Source organism: Oncorhynchus tshawytscha, linkage group LG19, assembly GCF_018296145.1.
Source record: "Oncorhynchus tshawytscha isolate Ot180627B linkage group LG19, Otsh_v2.0, whole genome shotgun sequence".
NCBI classification, from domain to species: Eukaryota; Metazoa; Chordata; class Actinopteri; order Salmoniformes; family Salmonidae; genus Oncorhynchus; species Oncorhynchus tshawytscha.
In genome coordinates this window covers 1,649,072-1,676,899 of record NC_056447.1, presented here as the reverse complement: position 1 = coordinate 1,676,899, position 27,828 = coordinate 1,649,072, and the positions used below count along the sequence as shown (strand labels likewise).

The following is a 27,828-nucleotide window of genomic DNA, read 5'->3' as shown; positions in this document are numbered from 1 at the left end:
ATTGTATCCATCTTCTTAAAAATATGACAACAGTAGTAGCTCCTCCCTCATAAGTAACCAACACCAGTCCCTGCCCAGCTCCACGCGCAACCTCTCACTATACTGCATTCATGTTACAACATCCACTGGGAAATAGGGCGAGACCATTTCATAGTTCGGGATATTTTGGCATCCTCGTTTTATTATAACATCAAAACATTTAAAGACGACAGGCAACATCTTTTTTGAATGGAAATTAATTTCGTTCGGAAAGCCCTGCCCTTCAATTGAATAGTATTTGTATATTTCTCCATGACCCCTATCTTCATTGGAATGGTTGTTCCTTTACTCTGCCATGTTGGATGGATGTATCGATGTTGCAGCTGGAGTTCGGAATGAAAGTTTAGAATTTGCATTCTGCAAAGATTGGGGTTCCCACCGTTTAGTCATGGAGGTTGTTATCCAACAACCAGGATCCTGAAATATTTCATTTTGCAGACCTCTACCTTAGAAACAACGTCATGAGATTATCCGGTTGCAGGCCATGGCGACCAAAGGCTGCACCAATTTGATGTAATGTTCAAGAGTAAAACAGTTAATTTTGTTTATTGAGAAGTTATTTACGAACATGAATAGCCATTCTCAGCAGCGGCGGGTTGGAAATATTGGCTCCATACTCCTCACCCCGCAAGAGAACGAATGCCTATTCAACTACCTGGGCAGGAAATGCAATGTAAGTTGTCTTGTTTACGACCATGCCACGCTCTCAAGTTCAAGTGCAATTTGTCTACCTGCACCGTTGCAAAATAACGTGTTAGGCTAAATGTTAGTGTTATGTAGGCTAACGTTAGGAAATAACCTGGCTGTAGGCCGATAAGACGCATGACAGCTCAGCATCTTTTTCCATGGCTTTGCTGGAACGATGTTTGGATAAGCAGAACTGCTTGCCTGTCAGATGGATTTGCTGTCAAGAAATTGGCTTGGAAATATAACGTGTGCCTCTGGAGTATTAGTGGTTTTCGCCTGGCTTGGCTGTAAACAGTAAACATTAATAAACATGACCGATAGTGTTGACCTAAGTTAAGGTTGAACGCTACGGTGTGTGATATAAAATGGACAACTTAACGTTACTCAACCAACTGATGCACTGCAGTCTGTCTGGCATGTTTGCACGTCAGTATTTTGTTTTTATTTGATAACGATCGCTGTCAAATCCGTGTTTGGAATATGTTCAGAACGTATTATCCTTGCCTCGTCCCATTGTTTACACAGATAACACAGGTTGGTTGCGGGAAGAAGCAACTATTTCCCCAATGCTAAATAAAGGCTAAGAAGGTAGTTGTGCCCTTTACAAAAAAAAAAGATTGCTGTGGGATTGCAGTATAACTGCAGTCGGAGGGCAGTATTCTGCAAATACTGCATCCAAAAATATTTGACTGTAGTTACTGCACTTTTACTACAATTGTTTTTTGTAAGGGTGAAAGTCAAATCAGTTTATTATTGAGAAGCTGCATTAGATTACAGTAAGTGTCAAATGGCAGCCCAGTGGAACGACTACTATAGCCTACAGTACACTGTCTAAATAAATAACATATCACCATTTGCCGTAAGTCAAAGCTGAGTGTCTAGTAAGACAGAGCCATAGCTTGATATGTGTGTTCTTTTTATCCCTTAACATTTTTCCTACCATGGGGATTGAGAACATACTGATCTGGATTGACTTATGCCCTATCTGTGTTCTGTGCACATATCGGTACACAGTACACTTTCAGACTGCAAACCTTCTCAATTAAACTACAGAGTAGCCTATTCCTACCTGGCAGAATGATATCGTGATTATTTGCATCAATCCAGTGGCCATTTGTTTTGCAAATTCTGCAATCACATAAGCGCTATAGAAACATCGCTAACCAAACAATGGTCTCTGACTGGTTTGCACTTGAATTGAAGTGGTCTCCTGATGTGGTTTAACAGTGTTTCCCCTAGAATCATTTAGCAGCTGCGGGCCACTGCTGCTAAATCATTGCCGCCACAAGCAATAAAAAAACAAACCTATATATACTGCCGTTCAAAAGTTTGGGGTCACTTAGTAATGTCCTTATTCCATGAAAACATACATGAAATGAGTTGCAAAATCAATAGGAAATATAGACAAGACGTTGACAAGGTAATAAATAATGACTTTTAATTTAAATAATAATTGTCCTTAAAATGTAGCTTTTGTCAAAGAATCCTCCATTTGCAGCAGTTACTACCTTTGGCATTTTAGTTGTCAATTTGTTGAGGTAATCTGAAGAGATTTCACCCCATGAAGCACCTCCCACAAGTTAAATTGGCTTGATGGGCACTTCTTACGTACCATACGGTTAAGCTGTGTTCTATTGCCCATCTTAATGGTTTCTTTTTATTGGCCAGTCTGAGATATGGCTTTTTCTTTGCAACACTGCCTAGAAGGCCAGCATCCCGGAGTCACCTCTTCACTGTTGACGTTGAGACTGTTGTTTTGCGGGTACTATTTGATGAAGCTGCCACTTGAGGACTTGTGAGGTATCTGTTTCTCAAACTAGACACTCTAATGTACTTGTCCTCTTGCTCAGTTGTGCACCAGGGCCTCCCACTCCTTTCTATTCTGGTTAGGGCCAGTTTGCACTGTTCTGTGAAGGGAATAGTACACAGCGTTGTACAAGATCTTCAGTTTCTTGGCAATTTCTCGCATGGAATTGCCTTAATTTCTCAGAACAAGAATAGACTGACGAGTTTCAGAAGAAAGGTCTTTGTTTCTGCCTGTAATCAAACCCACAAATGCTGATGCTCCAAATACTCAACTGGTCTGAAGGCCAGTTTTATTGCTTCTTTAATCAGGACACAGTTTTCAGCTGTGCTAACATAATTGCAAAAGTGTTTTCTCATGATCAATTAGCCCTTTAAAATGACAAATTTGGATTAGCTAGCACACTGCCATTGGAACACAGGAGTGATGCTTGCTGATAATGGGACTCTGTACGCCTATGTAGATATTCCATAAAAAATCTGCTGTTTCCAGCTACAATAGTAATTTACAACAGTAACAATGTCTACCCTGTATTTCTGATCAAATTGATGTTATTTTAATGGATAAAAATGTGCTTTTCTTTCAAAACAAAAACAAGGACATTTCTACATTACCCCAAACTTTTGTGTGTGTATTAGTACCAGTCAAAAATATGGACACCTACTCATTCCAGGGAATGCATTTCAATTAACAGGTGTGCCTTGGTAAAAGTACATTTGTGGAATTTCTTTCCTTTATGCATGTGAGCCAATCAGTTGTGTTTTGACAACATAGGAGTGGTATACAGAAGATAGCCCTATTTGGTAAAATACCAAGTCCATGTTATGGCAAGAACAGCTTAAATGAGCAAAGAGAAAAGGCAGTCCATCATTACTTTAAGACATGAAGGTCAGTCAATTTGGAAAATTTCTCAACTTTGAAACTTCCTTCAAGTGCAGTCGCCAAAAAACATGAAACTGGCCCTCATGAGGACCCCCACAGGAAAGGAAGACCCAGAGTTACCTCTGCTGCAGAGGATAAGTTCATTAGAGTTTCTGGCTCAGAAATTGCAGCCCAAATAAATGCTTCACAAGAGTTCAAGTAACAGACACATCTCAACTTCATCTGTTCAGAGGAGACTGTGTGAATCATGCTTTCATGGTTGAATTGCTGCAAAGAAACCACTACTAAAGGACACCAATAATAAGAAGAGTCTTGCTTGGACAAAGAAACACGAGCAATGCTCATTAGACCTGTGGAAATCTGTCCTTTGTTCTGATGAGTCCACATTTAAGATTTTTGGTTCCAACTGCCGTGTCTTTGTGAGACGATGAACGGATGATCTCCACATGTGTAGTTCCCACCGTTGAGTATGGAGGAGGAGGTGTGATGGTGTTTTAGTGCTTTGCTGGTGACACTGTCTGATTTATTTAGAATTCAAATCACACTTAACCAGCATGGCTACCACAGCATTCTGCAGCGATATGCCATCCCATCTGGTTTGCGCTTAGTGGGACTATCGTTTGTTTTTCAACATGACAATGACCCAACACATCTCCAGGCTGTGTAAGGGCTATTTGACCAAGAAGGAGAGTGATGGAGTGCTGCATCAGATGACCAGGCCTCCACAATCACCCGACATCAACCCAGTTGAGATGTTTGGGGTGAGTTTGATCGCAGATTGAAGGAAAAGCAGCCGAAAAGTGCTCAGCATTAGGGAAACTCCTTCAAGACTGTTTGAAAAGCATTCCAGGTGAAGCTGGTTGAGAGAATGCCAAAAGTGTGCAAATCTGTCAAAAATGCACAGGGTGGCTGCTTTGAAGAATCTCATTCAAATCAAAATATATTTTAAACACTTTTTTGATTTCTACATGATTCGATATGTGCTATTTCTTAGTTTTGATGTCTTCGCTTTTATTCTACAATGTAAAAAATAATGAAAATCCCTGGAGTGTATGTGTATACTAGAGGTCGATTGATTACGATTTTTCAACACCGATACCTATTTATTGGAGGACCAAAGATAGCCGATACAGATTAATCGAACGATTTTGATATATATTTGTAATAATGACAATTACAACAATACTGAATGAACACTTTTATTTTAACTTAATATAATACATACATTAAATCAATTTAGCCTCAAATAAATATTGAAATATGTTCAATTTGGTTTAAATAATGCAAAACCACAATGTTAGAGAAGAAAGTAAAAGTGCAATATGTGCCATGTAAAAAAGCTAACGTTTAAGTTCCTTGCTCAGAACATGAGAACACATGAAAGCTGGTGGTTCCTTTTAACATGAGTCTTCAATATTCCCAGTTAAGAAGTTTTAGGTTGTAGTTATTTTAGGACTATTTCTCTCTACCATTTGTATTTCATATACATTTGACAATTGGATGTTCTTATAGGCAGTATATTATTGCCAGCCTAATCTAAGCATTTTTTGTGGACTTAGAACATCTCTCTTTTTTTTGATAGTGGAAACCTGAGAACTGGAAAAACCAAGGGGGAAAACAGAATTTTTGGGGAAAAAATAAACGTAATCAGGCAAAAAAATAAAACCACATTTTTGGGGTGTCCTAACTAATCAAATCCAATGTACTATGGTCTGGCTAGTGGCCTATGGTCTGGCTAGTGGCCTATGGTCTGGCTAGTGACCTATGGTCTGGCTAGTGGCCTATGGTCTGGCCAGTGGCCTATGGTCTGGCCAGTGGCCTATGGTCTGGCCAGTGGCCTATGGTCTGGCCAGTGGCCTATGGTCTGGCCAGTGGCCTATGGTCTGGCCAGTGGCCTATGGTCTGGCCAGTGGCCTATGGTCTGGCTAGTGGCCTATGGTCTGGCCAGTGGCCTATGGTCTGGCCAGTGGCCTATGGTCTGGCCAGTGACCTATGGTCTGGCCAGTGACCTATGGTCTGGCCAGTGACCTATGGTCTGGCCAGTGACCTATGGTCTGGCCAGTGGCCTATGGTCTGGCCAGTGGCCTATGGTCTGGCCAGTGGCCTATGGTCTGGTTAGTGACCTATGGTCTGGTTAGTGGCCTATGGTCTGGTTAGTGGCCTATGGTCTGGTTAGTGGCCTATGGTCTGGTTAGTGGCCTATGGTCTGGTTAGTGGCCTATGGTCTGGTTAGTGGCCTATGGTCTGGCCAGTGGCCTATGGTCTGGCCAGTGACCTATGGTCTGGTTAGTGGCCTATGGTCTGGTTAGTGGCCTATGGTCTGGTTAGTGGCCTATGGTCTGGCCAGTGACCTATGGTCTGGCCAGTGGCCTATGGTCTGGCCAGTGGCCTATGGTCTGGCCAGTGACCTATGGTCTGGTTGTGGCCTATGGTCTGGTGGCCTATGGTCTGGCTAGTGGCCTATGGTCTGGCTAGTGGCCTATGGTCTGGCCAGTGGCCTATGGTCTGGTTAGTGGCCTATGGTCTGGTTAGTGGCCTATGGTCTGGTTAGTGGCCTATGGTCTGGCTAGTGGCCTATGGTCTGGCTAGTGGCCTATGGTCTGGCTAGTGGCCTATGGTCTGGCCAGTGGCCTATGGTCTGGCCAGTGGACCTATGGTCTGGCCAGTGGCCTATGGTCTGGCCAGTGGCCTATGGTCTGGTTAGTGGCCTATGGTCTGGCCAGTGGCCTATGGTCTGGTTAGTGGCCTATGGTCTGGTTAGTGGCCTATGGTCTGGTTAGTGGCCTATGGTCTGGTTAGTGGCCTATGGTCTGGTTAGTGGCCTATGGTCTGGTTAGTGGCCTATGGTCTGGTTAGTGACCTATGGTCTGGTTAGTGGCCTATGGTCTGGTTAGTGGCCTATGGTCTGGTTAGTGGCCTATGGTCTGGCCAGTGGCCTATGGTCTGGTTAGTGGCCTATGGTCTGGCCAGTGGCCTATGGTCTGGCTAGTGGCCTATGGTCTGGTTAGTGGCCTATGGTCTGGCCAGTGGCCTATGGTCTGGCCAGTGGCCTATGGTCTGGTTAGTGGCCTATGGTCTGGTTAGTGGCCTATGGTCTGGTTAGTGGCCTATGGTCTGGTTAGTGGCCTATGGTGGTCTGGTCTGGCTAGTGGCCTATGGTCTGGCCAGTGGCCTATGGTCTGGTTAGTGGCCTATGGTCTGGCCTAGTGTGACCTATGGTCTGGCTAGTGGCCTATGGTCTGGCCAGTGGCCATGGTGGTTAGTGGCCTATGGTCTGGCTAGTGGCCTATGGTCTGGCCAGTGACCTATGGTCTGGCCAGTGACCTATGGTCTGGCCAGTGGCCTATGGTCTGGCCAGTGGCCTATGGTCTGGTTAGTGGCCTATGGTCTGGCCAGTGACCTATGGTCTGGCCAGTGGCCTATGGTCTGGCTAGTGGCCTATGGTCTGGTTAGTGGCCTATGGTCTGGTTAGTGGCCTATGGTCTGGCCAGTGGCCTATGGTCTGGCCAGTGGCCTATGGTCTGGTTAGTGGCCTATGGTCTGGCCAGTGGCCTATGGTCTGGTTAGTGGCCTATGGTCTGGTTAGTGGCCTATGGTCTGGTTAGTGACCTATGGTCTGGTTAGTGACCTATGGTCTGGTTAGTGACCTATGGTCTGGTTAGTGACCTATGGTCTGGTTAGTGACCTATGGTCTGGCCAGTGACCTATGGTCTGGTTAGTGACCTATGGTCTGGCCAGTGACCTATGGTGGCCAGTGGCCTATGGTCTGGTTAGTGGCCTATGGTCTGGTTAGTGGCCTATGGTCTGGTTAGTGGCCTATGGTCTGGCCAGTGGCCTATGGTCTGGCCAGTGACCTATGGTCTGGCCAGTGGCCTATGGTCTGGTTAGTGGCCTATGGTCTGGCCAGTGGCCTATGGTCTGGCTAGTGGCCTATGGTCTGGCCAGTGGCCTATGGTCTGGCCAGTGGCCTATGGTCTGGCCAGTGGCCTATGGTCTGGCCAGTGGCCTATGGTCTGGTTAGTGGCCTATGGTCTGGCCAGTGGCCTATGGTTGGCCAGTGGCCTATGGTCTGGTTAGTGGCCTATGGTCTGGTTAGTGGCCTATGGTCTGGCCAGTGGCCTATGGTCTGGCCAGTGACCTATGGTCTGGCCAGTGGCCTATGGTCTGGTTAGTGACCTATGGTCTGGCCAGTGACCTATGGTCTGGTTAGTGACCTATGGTCTGGCCAGTGACCTATGGTCTGGCCAGTGTGACCTATGGTCTGGTTAGTGACCTATGGTCTGGCCCAGTGACCTATGGTCTGGCCAGTGGCCTATGGTCTGGCCAGTGACCTATGGTCTGGCCAGTGACCTATGGTCTGGCCAGTGGCCTATGGTCTGGCCAGTGGCCTATGGTCTGGCCAGTGGCCTATGGTCTGGCCAGTGGCCTATGGTCTGGCTAGTGGCCTATGGTCTGGCCAGTGGCCTATGGTCTGGCCAGTGGCCTATGGTCTGGCCAGTGACCTATGGTCTGGCCAGACCTATGGTCTGGCCAGTGGCCTATGGTCTGGCCAGTGGCCTATGGTCTGGTTAGTGGCCTATGGTCTGGCCAGTGGCCTATGGTCTGGCCAGTGGCCTATGGTCTGGCCAGTGGCCTATGGTCTGGTTAGTGGCCTATGGTCTGGTTAGTGGCCTATGGTCTGGTTAGTGGCCTATGGTCTGGTTAGTGGCCTATGGTCTGGTTAGTGGCCTATGGTCTGGTTAGTGACCTATGGTCTGGTTAGTGACCTATGGTCTGGCCAGTGACCTATGGTCTGGCCAGTGACCTATGGTCTGGCCAGTGACCTATGGTCTGGCCAGTGACCTATGGTCTGGCCAGTGACCTATGGTCTGGCCAGTGACCTATGGTCTGGTTAGTGGCCTATGGTCTGGTTAGTGCCTATGGTCTGGCCAGTGGCCTATGGTCTGGCCAGTGACCTATGGTCTGGTTAGTGGCCTATGGTCTGGTTAGTGACCTATGGTCTGGTTAGTGACCTATGGTCTGGTTAGTGGCCTATGGTCTGGTTAGTGACCTATGGTCTGGTTAGTGGCCTATGGTCTGGTTAGTGACCTATGGTCTGGTTAGTGACCTATGGTCTGGTTAGTGACCTATGGTCTGGTTAGTGGCCTATGGTCTGGTTAGTGACCTATGGTCTGGTTAGTGACCTATGGTCTGGTTAGTGACCTATGGTCTGGTTAGTGACCTATGGTCTGGTTAGTGACCTATGGTCTGGTTAGTGGCCTATGGTCTGGTTAGTGACCTATGGTCTGGTTAGTGACCTATGGTCTGGTTAGTGACCTATGGTCTGGTTAGTGACCTATGGTCTGGTTAGTGACCTATGGTCTGGTTAGTGACCTATGGTCTGGTTAGTGACCTATGGTCTGGTTAGTGGCCTATGGTCTGGTTAGTGGCCTATGGTCTGGCCAGTGACCTATGGTCTGGCCAGTGACCTATGGTCTGGTTAGTGGCCTATGGTCTGGCCAGTGGCCTATGGTCTGGCCAGTGGCCTATGGTCTGGCCAGTGGCCTATGGTCTGGCCAGTGGCCTATGGTCTGGCCAGTGGCCTATGGTCTGGCCAGTGGCCTATGGTCTGGCCAGTGGCCTATGGTCTGGCCAGTGGCCTATGGTCTGGCCAGTGGCCTATGGTCTGGCCAGTGACCTTTCCTGTGTTATGATGAGGTGTGAGGTTGAGGAGAGAAGTGCTTCCTCATGTTCTTTCTCTCCTACCCGCAATAATAAATCACTGAAGAGGAAGCAAGCTAGAATGGTATTTCCTCATCTCGTTTTGTGATTGGCACAGGTCGCTCTGTGTCCTTGAAGCAAACAAAGCTTTAGATTGTGTGGCCACTGGCTATGTCTGTCATCATTCCCTATCAGATATTCTCAGGGTGTATTATCTGCAAATGTTGTACTATGCTCTTGGGGCAAGTAATCAGTGTTTCCTGTTCGTGTATGTGGTCCGCTTCCTCTATATGGCCATCATTTACACATTTCCCCCTAGAGGCATTCCACTAGTTAAGGTAGTTTTGTGAAGACCGAAGATAATGTGCAATCTAATGCTGCACTTCTTAATCACATTTTATTATCAAAACATTTGACAAGCTCTTTGTCTCTGTATGTGTCACTATAGTGTTTTTACTTTGCTGTAACACTCCCACCGTAAATTCGTCCTTAGACCCTGTGCTCAGCGGTGGTCCAGGTGTATGGGGCAGACAGGAGCTCATCCTGGATGAAGAGGTGCTGCGGAGTAGCCTGTCTGATCAAGGATAACCCTCTGAGGTCCTACTTCATCAGGGTCTTTGACATCAAGGTGAGTGAAGTAGATGAAGGATGGTTGAAGCTAGCCTAACACTGAGTCCCTTTCCTGAGGAATTCCCTCTGCTGCCAAAAGGCAGTTCACTAATGAATGTTATTTCTCTCTCTTCAGGAAGGGAAAACCATGTTTGAACAGGAGCTCTACAATAACTTCTCAATCAACAGTTCCAGGTCGTATTTCATTTCATTCGCAGGAGATGTAAGTATGAAATCTCGCCGCTTGAAAGCTTTTGGACCCCACAAGGACAGTGTCTTAAAAAAAAGACTGATCTTTCTTTACTCTCTTTATCTCCAGAACTGCCAGGTAGGCCTGAACTTCGCTAGCGAGGAAGAGGCCAAGCGATTTAGAGCCGCACTTAACGAGCTACTCGGCAGACGCCAACGTAAAACGGGTAACTACAGTGGCTCGGTGTGCTCAGTCTACTCTACATCTGCTTTCTCACCACCTCAACCTTTCATCTTCTGGACAGAGGAAGGGGAGGAAGCTTCAATTTCTCTTCCTGCGCTACTACTAACAAGACCACAGGGCCCGATCCCAAGCCGATCCCTCTATTACCTGAGACCCATCTTGTAACTCAGACCTGCGAGGGGGTTCATTTGGGGTCAACAACGGTCTAGGAATTGTTTTGGAATTGAGCCCTGTGTCAAATTTTTCCTGCTGGTTGCTGTTGGAAACTCAGTGATATACAGTGTCTTCGGAAAGTATTCAGACCCCTTGACTTTTTCCACATGTTACCTTACAGCCAGTCTAAAAAACCGAAATACCTTATTTACATAAGTATTTAGACCCTATGCTATGAGACTCGAAATTTAGCTCGGGTGCATCCTTTTCCATTGATCATCCTTGAGATGTTTCTACAACTTGATTGGAGTCCACCTGTGGCAAATTCAATTGATTGGACATGATTTGGAAAGGCACATACCTGTCTATATAAACGTCCCACAGTTGACAGTGCATGTCATAGCAAAAACCAAGCCATGACGTCAATGGTTTTGACCGTAGAGCTCAGAGACAGGATTGTGTTGAGGCACATATCTGGGGAAGGGTACCAAAAACTGTCTGCAGCATTGAAGGTCCCCAAGAACACAGTTGCCTCCATTCTTAAATGGAAGAATTTTGTAACCACCAAGACTCTTCCTAGAGCTTGCCGTCCGGCCAAACTGAGCCCTCTGAGGAGAAGGGCCTTGGTCAGGGAGGTGTACAAGAAGACGACGGTCACTCTGACAGAGCTCTAGAGTTCCCCTGTGAAGATGGGAGAATCTTCCAGAAGGACAACCACTGAGGCCAGTGCAGCACTCCACCAATGAGGCCTTTATGGTAGTGGCCAGATGGAAACCACTCCTCAGTAAAAGGCACATGACAGCCTGCTTGGAGTTTGCCAAAAGGCACCTAAAGACTCTCAGACCATGAGAAAGAATATTCTCTGGTATGATGAAACCAATTTTGAACTCTTTGGCCTGAATGCGAACAGTCACGTCTGGAGAAAACCTGGCACCATCCCTACGATGAATCATGGTGGTGGCAGCATGCTGTGGGGATGTTTTTCAGCGGCAGGGACTGGGAGACTAGTCAGGATCAAGGCAAAGATGAACCGTGCAAAGTACAACGAGATCCTTGATGAAAACCTGCTCAGGATCTCAGACTGTGGTGAAGGTTCACCTTCCAACAGGACAACGACCCTAAGCACACAGCAAAGACGAAGCAGGAGTGGCTTCGGGACAAGTCTGTGAATGTCCTTGAGTGGCCCATCCAGAGCCCGGACTTGAACCCGATCGAACATCTCTGTAGAGACCTGATAATGGCTGAGCAGCAACGCTCGCCATCCAGCCTGACCGAGCTTGACAGAATCTGCAGAAGAATGGGAGAAACTCCCCAAATACAGATGTGGCAAGCTTTTAGCGTCATACGCAAGAAAACTTGAGACTGTATTCGCTGCCAAAGGTGCTTCAACACAGTACTGCGTAAAGAGTCTGAATACTTATGTAAATGTTTTTATTTTTAATAAATTAGCAAACACTTTTAAAAAAACTCCCATTGTGTGTAGATTGAGGGGGGGGGAGGACGTAATCATTTTTTGGATAAGGCTGTAACTTCACAAAATGTGGAAAAAGTCAAGGGGTCTAAATACTTTCCGACGGCACGGTTTCTGTACAGTAAAAACAGAAGAGGGTCTTTCTGCGCTAAAGGCTGCAGTGGTGTTCCTCTCTGGCTTCTCTACATCTCTCTGTTTCTCTCTCCATGCCGGCCTTTGAAGTTTGCTGCTCTTGCTGTGAGGAGTGTGCTTTCAGACGTGGGGCCGGGAAGGGGTCTACTGTAATGGTATGGTAGGGACACTAGCTTTCATTCTGCACCAGCACTTCTTGTCTTTTTTTTGTTCATATTTTCTGAACTTGTGAAAATGCATCCTTCTCCTCCTGAGTGAAATGCATTTGGCTCCCAGGATCTGAATGGAACTGGTATTTTCTCCAACCTTTCCGTGGACTTCCATGGCATTTCCTTTTGTCCATGACTCTCATAAACTCACTCTGAACACTTTCCAGACACTTTGTCCTTCGACACTTCCATCGACACTCTCTGTCGCTCTGATAGCTGTGCCAAAGCCCACTTGAATTGGCTGCGAAATTATAATTGTTCCCATTTTGTTTTGCAGAGAAAAGATGTGACCCTGCAAATGGTATGTTGTCCATTCTTTGATTTGTACCAATTTGGTTAGTCCAAATTTGACCTTCAACATGTTTTATTAAAATGTAATCTTTGGTTATTTTACCATTTAAAAGCGTAGTTCTCCTATAATCAGTCAAGTGAAATCAAATGTATTGGAGTAGATGCATGTGTACACACACATACACACATCGCTGTGAGTTTAATTTAAAATACTCTTTGAAGAGGTAGGGTTTCAGATGTTTTCGGAAGATGGACAGGGACTCTGCTGTCCTAGCGTCAGGGGGAAGCTGGTTCCGCCATTGGGTGCCAGAACAGAGAAGAGCTTTGACTGGGCTGAGCGGGACAAGACCTCCCCGTAGGGGGGAGGGCCAAGAGACCGACGGTGGCAGAACGGAGTGCTCGGGTTGGGTTGTAGGGTTTGAGCAGAGCCTGAAGGTAGGGAAGAGCAGTTCCCTTTACTGCTCCGTAGGCAAGCACTCTGGTTTTGTGGTGTCTCCGAGCTTCGACTGGAAGCCAGTGGATTGTGCAGAGGAGCGTGTTCAACATTCCCAGGTTCTCCCAAAGCGGGCTGCAGCGTTCTGGATAAGGTGCAGGGGTATGATGGCACAAGCAGGGAGCCCAGCTAGTGTTTTAGTAGTCTCGATGGGAGATGACGAGTGCCTGGATTAGGACCTGCGCCGCTTTCTGTGTGAGGAAGGGTCATACTCTAAAGATGTTGCAGAGCATGAACCTGCAGGAGTGAGTCACCGCTTTTATGTTTTCAGAGAATGACAGGGTGTTGTCCAGGGTCAATCCATGGTTCTTTGCACTCTGGGATGGGAACACCGTGGAGTTGTCAACCATGATGGAGAAGTCTTGAGGTCTTTTGCTTCCCTCCCCCAATTTGTTTTCCTTGTCATAATTCACTGTCATGCTGACCGTGTGCGCTTTAATATCTGTGATATTTAATCATTACATTTATGAGGTTTCTGAACCCTAATATGGACTGGACAACCATTGACATTATCTGTCAATCATTGACTTTCATACAGCCAAAGACAACCATCTGTATGGTACCACTACAGGGATTTGTTGCACGTTTTCCATTGAAAGCTTCTGGTGATGTACAATAATGAGGGTAAACATGTCTCATGGTGAAGGAGCTTTCAAAGTCCTCGTCGATAGCTGAGACTTCTAACATTTGTAGGAAATCCAGGGATTTGGTTGGGATTAGCTGTAGATTACTGATTTATGTCTGACCCATCTGCATATTGTGGAGATTAACATGGACTCGAGGAGCGTAATCAAATGCCGGGACAGGGGGGAGGTTTGACCACACCATGTATTGAGAGTTTGTGTGACTAACTGGGGTTAAACCCGAATCATGTGCATGCCATAAGACTGTTATCCCGCTGAACTGAAGCCTAACCTAGGTCTCACGTAAGGTTATTCCTCATGCAAGAGTAGTTCACAGAACTACTGTAGCTCTGTTTGTTGGCCATTGCAGTTTCAATCAGAAGTCATTATTATAATGTTCCTAGACAACATCGTGTACGTTTTATAGCAGCCATGTTGGTGCCTCCTGGGTAATTTTTACCATTAACATTCCAAAGAATTAGCAGAATTTTAAACCAAGCAACAGATGATCAACAAGAGTATATTTGAATTGTCCAAGCAGCAACATGGCTTCCAGCTCTAAAGTTGCCCAAGCTCTTTTTTTCCCCCCTTTTCTTTAATATGACTGATGTCACATAAGGAACAAAGACACACAATGGGAGGACAAGCACTGTCTTTGAGCCAGTTTGATTCTGTCACCGTTTCTTTAGTTGTGCTGTGCTATTCCTTTGTGTAGCCACAGGCAGTCTGAGAGCCTCGCCAGTCGGTTGGTCTACCCAACACTATCATATGGATGGCACAAGGATGTATTGCACAACCTCTTTATCAAGCCTGTCTTTAACAGAGTCATTGGACAGTGAGTTGAAGTTGGGAGACTGGTTGGGTCTGCTTGGGTGTCCAGTGTTGCTCGTGGATGGGCTTTATATGCTGTTGTCCTGCCCCTGTCCTTTTGAGGAAGAGAGAGAGGAGGAGGATGAAGAGGAAAAGGAGGGGGGTGTGGTGCTAGAGGAACCGAGGATTAAGAGCTGGTTTAAAGAGGTATTTAATGGTAGAGTTGTCGTCATGAAGAGTTCATGTCCATCCCGCCCTTGTCCTTTTGAGGAAGAGGATGATGAAGAGGCAAATGAGGGGTGTGTGGTGCTAGAAGAGCCGAGGACTAAGAGCTGGCTGAGAGCGGTGTTCAACGGTAGGGTTGTCGTCAGTCAGAGTTCATGTCCATGATCCCATTTAAATTCTAGTGAATTAAGCAATTAATGCACATAATTTACATAATTGCATCAATGTTTTTCATAAATGTAATAATTTTAATGGAATTTGTACTGACTTTGTTTGGCACATGCTGGTTTTCGGCTTCTACAGATGATATTCACTAAGGCCCTGACATTTGTATAGACAATTGGTGCCCTCTATTGTTTGTTGTCTGTACACTATTTTGAAATAGTGCTAAATACATCGAAATACTGTTTTATTGTGTGTGGTCCTTCATTGTTAGCTGTCTTGCTCAGTCTTGAACTTTTTCCCTTGTTTCTATATATTTATATTTAAAAACATTTTAAAGATTGCAATATTGATGGACTTCAGAGACTACCATAGTCACAACACAGGCCAAGTTATACAGTTGTCTTTTTACTACCAGTCAAGTATGCAAACTAAATGTTACTTTTTTGAAATGATTCATATTTAAAATGATTGTGTATGATCTGTTTGTCCTGTGTAATATAACTTGTCCAGTATGCTAAGAAACCAAAGGACGACCTTTTGGATTGACTCCACCTCATTTCGGGAGAGAAACACTGCTTCTGAGCTTCCCAGTAGTGGTTCTGAGCTAGTTTTAGAAGCTTCTCATTTTCTTCCTCCATCTCTCCCTCCTTCTATAGGCCCGGCTCTCCCTATGGCCACAGTGGACATCAAGAACCCAGAGATTAACAATGTGCGCTTCCACAACTCTCAGCAGCAGCTTCCCCAGCCACACCACATCAACAACATGCTGCACAGCAGCCTCAGCAAGAAGGAGAAGAAAGTCAAGTGCAAGAGGAAGAAGCTCACCAAGGCAGACATAGGCACCCCCAGCAACTTCCAGTGAGTGGACCACACTTCCGTCGAGATTACACTTCAGACGGGTCTGTGTAGAGAGATGTGGCGCAGCGGGAGTTTTTCTGAATGTATGCTCTCTGAAGTTGTGTAACGTATTGAGCTTGTCACTCATGTTTGAGGGTGTTCTTTGTGTCTTGAGAACCTTTTCAATGGCTCAGTTGTGTTTGTCTGCATTCATAATTGACCCTCGCTGTGTGTTTGTGTGTGTGCGCACAAGTGAGTGGTCTTTCATGAGTGTCTGTGCTTGCACGTGATTGTTGCAATGCACACCCACACACGTTTGTGAATCGGCTTGCTTGTGGGTACACGTGTATGTATGTTCTCATCCTTGTCTGTCTCTCTTCAGGCACATCGGCCATGTGGGCTGGGACCCAAACACAGGCTTCGATGTGAGTACCACACACACACACACACCGGATCCTTCATGGGCACACAATGGTGACCTGTGTGGTCGACTCATGATTGACCCACACAATGGCCTCATTTGTATACAGCACATATTTATCATGCATCCAATGCCGTCATACAAGCCTCTCCTGCAACCCAGAATATTCCGGAAAATTGTTGGTCACTGTTTTTGGGCAGCTATGCTTCAGTAGCGCAAGTCATAAGTCAGTTGATCCTCATAGAATACCTGTGTTCTGCAGTTCATCAATCATCACCATCACATATGTTTGGGAGTGTTGCCCAAAACTCAATGTTTCTGCTCGGTCACCCAAAAAGTGTTTTTGCCAATATTAGACCTAACAATTAGGCATCTGACAATCTTTGTCATGCCATTCAGACAACTGTCAGAGAAGTTGGCTTAAGCACATATTCCCCGATTCCGACCCGAGGTAAGCGCAAATGAATGGAACATTAGTTAATTTTCATGCATTTTCTCTCTATGCGTCTTCCTAACTTGAACAAAACCCTATACAGTCTAAACCCTGTCTAAGCCGTGTGGGGGTGGGGGGGTTCTAGTAAGCTACCATATGGAATTGTTTTAAGAAGGTCATACAGTGCCTTGTAAAAGTATTCAACCCCCTTCCTATTTTTTTGCATTACAACCTGGAATTTAAATATATTTTTATTTGGATTGCATGTAATGGACATACACAAAATATTCCAAATTAGTGAAATGGAAAAAATAAAAAACGGAAAAGGGGTGCGTGGATATGTATTCACCCCCTTTGCTATGAAGCCCCTAAATACAGTCTGATGCAACCAATTACCCTCAAAAGTCACATAATTGGTTAGATTGCACACAGATGGACTTTATTTAAGTGTCACATGGTTCTGTCCTGTTCTGAAAGGCCCCAGAGTCTGCAACAATACTAAGCAAGGGACACCACCAAGAAAGCAGCACCATGACCAAGGAGATCTACAAACAGGTCAGGGACAAAGTTGTGGAGAAGTACAGATCAGGGTTGGGTTATAAAAAAAAATATCCAAAACTTTGAACATCCCACAGAGCCATTAAATCCATTATTAAAACATGGAAAGAATCTGGCACCGCAACAAACCTGCCAAGAGCGGGCCGCCCACCAAAACTCAGACCAGGCAAGGAGGGCATTAATCAGAGGCAACAAAGAGACCAAAGATAATCCTGAAGGAGCTGCAAAACTACACAGCAGAGATTGGAGTATCTGTCCATGGGACCACTTTAAGCCGTACACTCCACAGAGCTGGGCTTCACGGAAGATTGTCCAGAAAAAAAGCCATTGATTAACGAAAAAAAATAAGCAAACACGTTTGGTGTTCACCAAAAGGCATGTGGGAGACTCCCCAAACATATGGAAGAAGATAATCTGGTCAGATGAGACTAAAATTGAGCTTTTTGGTCATCAAGGAAAATGCTATGTCTGGCGCAAACCCAACACCTCACATCGCCCCGAGAATACCATCCCCACAGTCAATCATGGTGATGGCAGCATCATGCTGTGGGGATGTTTTTCATCGGCAGGAACTGAGAAACTGGTCTGAATTAAAGGAATGATGGATGGTGCTAAATACAGGGACATTTTTTAGGTAAACTTGTTTCAATCTTCCAGAGATTTGAGACTGGGATAGAGGTTCACCTTCCAGCAGGACAATGACCCTAAGCATACTGCTAAAGCAACACTTGAGTGGTTTAAGGGGAAACATTTAAATGTCTTGGAATGGCCTAGTCAAAGCCCAGACCTCAATAATGCAATAACTGCAGTTATTCTGCAATCACTGTGTCCAAAATACCAGTTGACTGCAGTTACTTTTAATGCAGTTTCAAAAACGTGTTTTTAAGGGTTGTCAAGGGGTGTGAATACTTTCTGAAGGCACTGTGTAATATATAATAGGGCTGACCCCATTTAGTTGACTGGTTTATCGTTTGGACGATAGGCTGTTGGTCAAGAGACTTGTTTTTAGTCGTGGCACACGAGACACCTCCTAGTCGTGGCACACGAGACACCTCCCTGACACCTCGTCTGTCTCAGTGGACTAATACATTGCGGAGGCCGCAGGCACAGTCCATCACCCTAAGATGGGCAGCGTCAACATAAAGGTTCACTCTGTTGATCTACGTGCCTGGGTGGAATATTATATTTTTTGAGCAGTGGACACCATTTGGTAACTTCCCAATCACAAGGGGGCGAAAGCAAAGTTTTAGATTTTTGTAACTCTTGCTAGTAGTGGCTAGCTAGCTTTAGCCTGGCTCAAAACATATAAGCTATCTATCCTTTTTAGCTTCCCAAAGCTCCATGCGAAATATTCAGATTTCTAATTTAAAAAATATATCCTGGGAAATATTTTTTTGACTTGCCGGTGTAACCTAAAACATTATGCCAGTTTGATATCCTGCTTGTCATTCGATATCAACAAAAAAAATAGAACTTCATGTTTTTGTCACGGAGAAAAAAAAACAGCTGCAGGTTCTACTATTTCACAATAGCCTGGAATCACTAGTTATTTCTTCTAAACAAAATACCTTTTTGGGTTAATTCTTGTTGTTTGGTTTACTGTTTGAAAAGTCGCTGAGATTAACAATGCAAAGTCGGCTACTTTGATATATATATATAGCCTATAAATCAAATCAAGGAACCAAGCGATGACACCACAGACAGAAGGGGTAAGCCAGACACGTGAAGCATCCATTTAGAACGATATCTCATCACCAAATTTGTTAGTGAGAGGAAGTCCGGTAGTGGGAGAGGATGGAACTTGGTGACACTGGGCAAACAGCTGATCTCAATACATTTTTCTGTTCCCAAAACTAGAATCTGTTATATGAAAATAGTGCACTTAGTTTCATAGAGTTGATCAGTTCCCCTGTGAAGAAAGTTCCCCGTTGTTTAGAAAGAGTGCAAGGTCGAATTCAGTTTGCACTCACTTCTCCTGCGCTTCACAGAGGAGGCTTTCCCTAACGGAAATATGCAAATACATGCTTGCTCGTGCTTGGCTTTGCCCACCTCTGCTTTTTCTGCCCATTATGCTCCATTTGCTTCCACTGTAAAAGACACAGATGAACTATCTGGGGTTAGTTATAAATATCTTTGATGACTATGCCCCCATGGCTGCGGAAGGAATAATACAATGTGTCCCAATTTTCAGATGGTACAACATGACGTAGAATACTGGAGAAGCCATCCCTTTTTTGATGAAAACCTACATTGACGTACAATCCGTCTCCGTAGTGTGTGAATGTACTTTTAGGTGCTCCACGAGGGTATTGGCACGCCAAGCAATTTGGTAAAATTGAGAAAATAAGTGCAATTGCATTTGTTTTCCATAAATGGCTACTTCATTCGACCTGACACCGTTTAAGAGTAGGCTAGTGGTTAGAGCATTGGATTAATAACCGGAAGGTTGCAAGTTCAAACCCCCGAGCTGACAAGGTACAAATCTGTCGTTCTGCCCCTGAACAGGCAGTTAACCCACTGTTCCTAGGCCGTCATTGAAAATAAGAATTGGTTCTTAACTGACTTGCCTAGTTAAATAAAGGTAAAATAAAATACCAGTATATAGTGAAATACGGTATACTGCCCAGCCGTAGCTTAGATGCACAAGGCTCGTCTCTTTCCAGAATGCGCTCTCTCCCGCCAATTCTTGTGCACTTGTTTCATAACATTATTGTGTGAATTGTTTTCCTTTAGACTAACAATCAATCATTTCCCCCATTACATATCACTAGTAGTACATTTACTGTTAATTCCCATCATTTCTAATCTACAATAATTGTTTAGTTACGGTAATTTCTGATGATACATTCAATATATTATTAGTAATTTACTGTTCTCTTTGTCGGAGTGGATAACCTTTGCTACACTTGTGAGAAACACGTTTTGGTTTATTTCATTCCAGTGATGAGCTTTGTGAATTTATTCATTGTGGGGGGGAGGGGGGTTCTGTCAACGCTGAGTACCTGTTTTACACATAGATGTAGACCTAGGCTACCTGTGCCATGTAACTTCTCAAAGTAATAAAGCACGTTTAGGTGACCCCATTACTGGATTGAGCAGACCTTGTTTGACCGGTATGTTCCGGCGTCAGAGAATAGGACACCAAAACTCAACACAGATATGGCAAACAATGATCTTTATTAACTACACAATTTAATAAGACCACATGCGGAAAATGCCAGGCAACCTACTAAATTCCTGCAGTCTCTAAGGGACAGATCGCAATTTACTGATGGGGGAGGTAGTGCTTTTTATTTTGGGGGTTTACATTTGCTATTTTGCATGTTTTACTATATCATTTCTTCCATTCTAGCTAAATTTCCTCATCTAGCTAAATTTCCTCATCTATCTCCATGCGCCAAATACAGTGAGCTATAAAAGTATTGGGACAGTGACAATTTTTGTTGTTGTTTTGGCTCTGTACTCATAGCACTTTGAAATTATACAATGACTGAGGTTAACGCGCAGACTGTCAGCTTTAACTTGATGGTATTTTAATCCATATCGGGTAAACCGTAGAAATCCATATTTCTAAACCGTAGAAATTACAGCACTTTTTGTATATAGTCCCGCCATTTTAGGAGAGCAAAAGTATTGGGACAAATTCACTTGTGTTAAAGTAGTCAAAGGTTAAGTATTTAGTCCCATATTCCTAGTACGTAATGACTACATCAGGCTTGTGACTACAGATTTGTTGGAGGAATTTGCTGTTTGTTTTGGTTGTGTTTCAGAGTATTTTGTGCCCAATAGAAATTAATGGTAGATAATATATTGTGTCAACTTTTGGAGTCACCTTTATTGTAAATTTTTAAAATGATGTGAATGCTACCAAGATTACGGATAATCCTCAATGAATCGTGAATAATGATGAATGAGAAAGTTAGAGGCATAAATATGGATGTCCGGTAAATTTCTCAAATGTCAGGTAAATAAAAAAATTCCCGGTCGGTCACATTGTCCGTATTCACATGAAAATCTGTTGCCAATTGGATGGAAACCTTTAGACACCCTGAAGAATGGCAAGTGTGCCAGTTCCAGTGTCACTTTGATTATGTCTGCACATCATGGTTCACCAGCAGCCACAGACATCTAAAGAATAAGCTACAGACTGGGGTTTAATATTTTCCCGGTATTTTACAAATGTTCCATCCCAAGAATAATCACTTTGCTCCCGGGTAACCCAGTATTTCCCACCCAAACCAGAAGAGTCATTCTAAAGCATATGAATGTCTGGATTTGATTTAGAGCTTCGATCTGCATGAAAATGCAATCATGATGCTACCTGAGCCTGATAAGCCATATATTGAATACATTTTATGAGCCCAAGCCCAATTGATTGTGCCGTTATCCAATACGTAGCCTAGGATATAGGCTACCGCACATTACGCACAACAGAAAAACATAGAAGCCCATAGGTGTAGCTATGGTTTTTTTTTTTTAAGGTGTCGATTTATAAATTAGACGTGCATTCAGTCCTTTATATTACTGTAGCATATGCAATCCAAGCTGTGCAGAAGCAATTTGACAAATGGAAAGAGATTGTTACAAAACAGCAAAAAGTTTAATGACATTCAGAGATTGCCAAGCCTTTGATACTGGGTAGGGAAGGATCTGTTTTCGGTTTGTCTATTTATTGTGGTGTTAACGCAATCCATGCCAGTATGTTTTGTTTATTGGTTGTGTGGTGCATTGACACACATCTGTTGGTGGAAAATTATTTTGAGGGTAATTATGTTACATTTTTTACAGGACAAGTGGCAATATTTTGTATGTTTAAAAAATAATCTGTCCATAACTCAATCGGAAGTGCTGCAATGACCCGAAGAAGATAACGATAGTGATAACGTGGTAAAAAGTGACACTTCACACACTAGTGAGATATACGGTTAAGGAGAACTGAACATCCAAGGTTCTACTACTACTTCACTGTAATCCGGGCCTAGCCCAATGAAACGCAATTGTACAAACATGCAAATTCACTGCACCCCAAGGGGCATAATAGCCTACACACTGTTCAGAGACCCACACCTGATAGTGAAGTCATAGAACATACCCGTTCAGTTCGCTCCCACGCTGTGGATGCTGACTGATTTTAAAAAATATATATATATATTTCTAAAAACATTTAAGACTAGGCCAATGAAAGAGGGCATAGACAACATTGAACATTTTAAATGTAACATTTAAAAACAGCTCTCCTAGTTTACGGGGCCCCTCATGGGTCTGGGCATCACCGTTGGGGCGGTTGGAGTCCGACTGGCAGTGGCTAGTGGCTAATCCACGGTGCACTGAATCAATCTGGACAGGAACAACAACTAGGCTATATTCTGATTCAGGTTGATCAGCGTAGGTTTTGGTGTGATTAATTACGTAGGTTAATGGAGCGCACTACACTTGCAGCACGCTGTTTTGCAAACACTGGGGAGATGGCTCGCACTCCTAGCAACCCCACTATCTTGTCTGGTTTCCCAAATTCCCACTTACTACCGGTCTTTGTCCCCGGCTGCCCTACCCAGCAGCCAACGACAACCTTCCCCCGTTCTGGTGAGTACAATGCGGATTTTTGCAAAGGCTACAAGCCCAACGTTCATCTCAGCACAGCTCCCCTGCCAAGACCTGCCTGTCTGGCAAGCAGGTGCGAGCAATTAGTTTGCACTCAGAACAGCTTCAGTTCATCTGGGTGTGGACTCTTCAAGGTGTCAAGCGTTCCACAGGGATGCTGGCCCATGTTGACTCCAAAGCTTTGCACAGTTGGGTCAAGTTGGCCGGATGTCCTTTGGGTGGTGGACCATTCTTCATACATCCGGGAAACTGTTGAGCTTGAAAAAACCCAGCAGCGTTGCAGTTCTAGACACAAACCGGTATGCCCGTTCAAAAGCGCTTAAATCTTTTTTGTCTTGCCCATTAAATCTCTGAATGGCACACGTACCCAGTGTCTCAATTGTATCGAAGCTTAAAAATCCTTCTTTAATATGTCTCCTGCCCTTCATCGACACTGATTTGAAGTGGATTTAACTGGTCATCTTTCACCTGGTCAGTCTGTCATTGAAACAGCAGTTTGTACACTCAGTGTATAATATAAAAATTCCATTTAGCAGACACTGAATACATAGCCAGGTCTGTAATGATTGGCACCCTTTTATAAAGATGAGCAAAAAATACTATAAAATGAATAATACAAATACTGAGCTATATTGTATGCTCAAAAAATGGAATACAATTACTTAGAGATTTTATTTAACAAGTAATACAAAACAGATATTGGTCAAATTTATTGGGGCTCTAGCATCCGCCCCTTGAGAGGATAATGACACAGCCTTTTTCTAAAATGTTTTATGAAATTGGAGAACACGTTGGGAGGGTTATACCATTCCTCCCATACAGAATTTTTCCAGATCCTTGATATCCTTCGTCTACTCTTGTGGCCTAACTTCTTAAATTCAAACCACAGGTTTTCAATGGGTTTCAAGTCCGGAGACTGAGATGGCCATTGCGAAATGTTGATTTTTGTGTTCAATGTACCATTTCTTTGTGGAGTTTGATGTGTGTTTGGGGTTATTGTTGTGTGCACCACCAGGTGCAATTCCCCTTTTAATCCACCAGGAGGCAGGATGGCACTTAGATTGACAAAGTCATTTGTTTATTGTGTGCTCAATATGAAGTTTTCATGAGTTAAATGATATTGCCATTGCATTTTTTTTATTTTAGGCCATGGTTGTACAGCGTCTTTGTAGCCCTTTACAAAACACCACAGATGCTAGCCTGTGTCTTGTTTTATTGATTTTCCTGACCAGCTCTTTCTCTGTGTCCCCCTTTCTCTGTCCCAGTTGAATAACCTGGACCCAGAGCTGAAGAACCTGTTTGACATGTGTGGCATCTCAGAGGCGCAACTCAAAGACAAGGAGACCTCCAAGGTCATCTACGACTTCATCGAAAAGAAAGGAGGGGTGGAGGCCGTCAAGAACGAGCTCCGTAGGCAAGGTGAGCTCACCTGAACCGTCGTCTGAGTTCCGTGTATCTCGAAGTATTAAGGATTCCACCCACTGTGAATGTGATGAACTTCCTTGTTGAGAATGCACTCCACTGGTAATGAGATGGCGAAAGCCAGATGGGGCTTAATTATGTGTTATTTTTCCAGGGCCTTGCAGGTGGTGTGTTGGGTAACTGACTGTGTGTTTCCATAGAGTTGTGGTTAGTGTGTTTCTGCCTTAGGTGTTGACTGTGAGCTTTGACATGCTTGACCGGATAAAGCTAACTAGCTTGTGGTTTGTGTGAATTTTTAATGAACAGAGTTGAAAGGCTATAATAGAAAATGTTGCCAGAAGTGAATTTCTGAGCTCTTGAACGTTGAACGTACCAGAAGTCTAACTAATTTTTAAAAATCTTAATGGGGATCCAGGTATTCTACTACTCGACTCAGAAAATCAAGCATGGATTGGAGAGTTGTGGTAGAGTGTTTTAGTTTTTAGCACTGTTTGATTTTGAATGTTAAATGCCACATCGCTGTGCTGGGAGTTGTTTTGGCTGTGCATTGGAGTGCTTTGAAACAGAGTATCTGGATGACAGGGTTTGAATGACACATTAACTCTTGGGGGTAACCTATAATTGGAAACAACATTCATTTTCAGTGCTTATTAAGTGAAAGAACTGTGATTTGTATTGGGACCGTGCAGTACTCTTGTGCACCCCAGTAATTTGAACCCTGCTGGATGGAATATTGCGACTCCTTAACTGACTTTCTCTTTCCCTCTCTGTCCCACGCAGCCCCACCACCTCCTCCCTCTCGGGGAGGCCCACCTCCCCCTACCCCGCCCCACAGCTCGGGCCCAGCTCCCCCACCACCACCATTGCGAGGTGGCCGGGGTGCCCCCCACCTCCACCCTCTCGGGCCCCCACCTCGGCCCCTCCCCCACCCCCGCCCTCCAGGCCTGGTGCCCTAGGAACCCCCTTCCACCCCCGCCCCCCACCAGAGGGAGCCACCACCAGCCACCACCACCACCTCCTCCACCCTTACATGCCAACACAGCACCCCAGGCCGCACCACCACCTCCCCCACCAGCACCACCACCCTCCGGTTGTGGAGCCCCTCCACCACCTCCACCACCCCCACCTGGACCCCCGCCCCCTCCAGAGTTGGACTGTGGTGTGCCGTTGTCCCGCTCACCCCAGGGCTCGGGGGGTAAGTCGGCCCTGCTGGAGCAGATCCGTGGGGGCACCCAGCTGAAGAAGGTGGAGGCACCGGTCTCCAAACCACCGGCCACCACTGTGGGGCGCGATGCACTGCTCGACCAGATACGGCAGGGCATCCAGCTCAAAACTGTAAGTGTACCATTTTTGTCTGTGCATGTTTGTGTGCATTTCCATGTTTGTAACTGTGTGTGTGTGCGCGCGCGTGTCAGGTACCAGACGGCCCAGACTCTGGCTCCCCTACACCAGCACCCTCGGCAGGCATAGTGGGGGCACTTATGGAAGTAATGCAGAAGAGGAGCAAAGCCATCCACTCCTCAGGTAGGTGCACACTGTCAGTGTGATGGAAATGATATACATTAGCTTCCTGAGTTAATGCCTAGGCTTTAATTTAACGTCCGAATAAAGTCTTGTGCCGAGCAGGCATTGATTGGTGAGCAGTTGTCAAAACGTTGAATTGAAGTACTCATCTGAATTGTGTTATTGCCAGTGTCCCTCAAAATAAAGATGTACATCTATGCTTTGTTTACAAGTTTGTTTTGTCATTTCCTAGATGAAGATGATGATGATGACGAAGAGGATTTTGAAGATGATGACGAATGGGATGACTAGTTAAGTCTTTCCTCCCCCTCCACCAACTGACACTAAACTGATCCTAAAATCTTCCAAAAGCCTGACTAAAATTGTAATGTAAATGTTCCATGAATTTGGTGTATATTTATTGTTGCCTTTTTATTAGTCTGTGCAATACCTTGTTCATTTAATCTGTAAAGTTTTTTTTTCACATACCCTCTGTAGAGTCTCTGTGAACACTTTCCTGGAACTCTGTCAAAGAACGCTCACATCGCCGTTAAAAGCATGACATCAATTATATAGTCTGTTTATAAGGGCTCCCGAGTGGCGCAGGGGTCTAAGGCATTGCATCTCAGTGCTTGAGGCGTCACTACAGTCCCTGGTTCGATTCCAGGCTGTATCACAACCGGCCGTGATTGGGAGTCCCATAGGGCGGCACACAATTGGCCCAGCGTCGTTTGGGTTTGGCCGGGATAGGCCGCCATTTGTTCTTAACTGACTTGCCTCGTTAAATAAATAGAAAAGTCCTAACTGTTTGCAGCTAATACAATGTATTATTACCACCAACGACACCTGGGGTCTGTTCAGGATGGTGCAATGTTACAGAACTTCCAGATAGAAACACATTTTGTAATATTGATATGATTGTCTGTCCTCAAGAATAGAGTCTTATACATTTATCAGCTCTTTACATTACATTTGTCTCCAACGTTCTGAGCATTTAGCCCGAAGGAGTAACACTGTACATTGCTGCTATGTCATGCTTATGACAGCCTAAAGACGCTCTATAACAGCAGGTTCAAGCAGTACGGTATCTGCTGGATTAACCATGTGCAATTTTATTTGGGATATATTTCATTGGTGCGTTACTATTAAATGTTGCTGTATGTTCTCGTTGGTAAAGAAAGGGAGATAAGAAGACAAGAGAACACTATTTTCCTACTTTTTTTAACCTTTTTTGATTTTCTTAAAGAGATCCTAGTTTAGCAAAGTTATTTTATGGAGTCCAGTTATTAGAATTGTAAGCCACAATTGACTCAACTTTTCAATGCTAGTATGTTCACAGCTGGTGTCTTTGCACATTTTCAAAATTGAATTTATTATAAGAGTAACAGTGCGGTGTCATAGTTGTGTTCCAACGATGTGCTTATTCAGTGACGGGGAAGACAAAGATTCCCATGGGTAGGATCAGTGTTTTTTGCCAGTCATGGAAGCTCTTAAAGCAGCTTCTGCGTCAAGGAACTTTTATTGTACTCCACTCGTGATTGACACTACGGAGGTGTCCCGCGTTAAATGATAACTGATACAGAATCACACAAATAGGCTCATGAATCATTTAGGTTTTGTGCTGCGCTCGTTTCTTTTCTGTCACTTAGTGTACCTGTTACGATTCCCAAACATATTATTCTCTCCTTCCTGCAGAAATGAAAATGTTTTTTTCAGGTCAGTTTTCATATGTACCGGTCAAGCTATAAATGTCTTCCCTTTTTTTGTTTTTACAAACCATTACTTTTATGGGATGAATCTCTAAATACCTCCATACAAAATTGTCATTTGCATGAAGCGTCTACAAGGTTTTGGTTGGACTCTCCTGAAAGGTTTTGAGATGGTAATGAAGCTCATCCTCCACCAAGGTGATTGCTGCGTTTTTAGAAACCTTCAAATGGGTTGGGAAAAGTGATGGAAATAAATTGTATACTTAGTTTTTCTCATGCTCGTGCAATTTTTGGATCTGTGTTGAAACGTATATTTTGTTAACAGCCATATTCTAAAATGGATACAAAAAATAATAATTCCCTCATCAATCAACACACAATACCCCATAATGACAAAGCAAAAAACTGTTTTTTATTTTTTTTAAATATATAATTTACATAAGTATTCAGACCCTTTACTCAGTACTTTGCTGAAGCACCTTTGGCAGGGATTACAGCCTCGAGTCTTCTTGGGTATGATGATACAAGCTTGGCACACTATTTGGGGAGTTTCTCCCATTCTTCTCTGCAGGTCCTCTCAGGTTGGATGGGGAGTGTCGCTGCACAGCTATTTTCAGG

The 27,828-nt window shown here is 44.4% G+C and overlaps 1 pseudogene; it reads left to right on the top strand.

Moving 5' to 3' along the window:
• The first annotated feature begins 96 nt into the window (after positions 1-96).
• Positions 97-27,486, top strand: LOC112218216 (annotated as a pseudogene).
• The last annotated feature ends 342 nt before the right edge of the window (positions 27,487-27,828 follow it).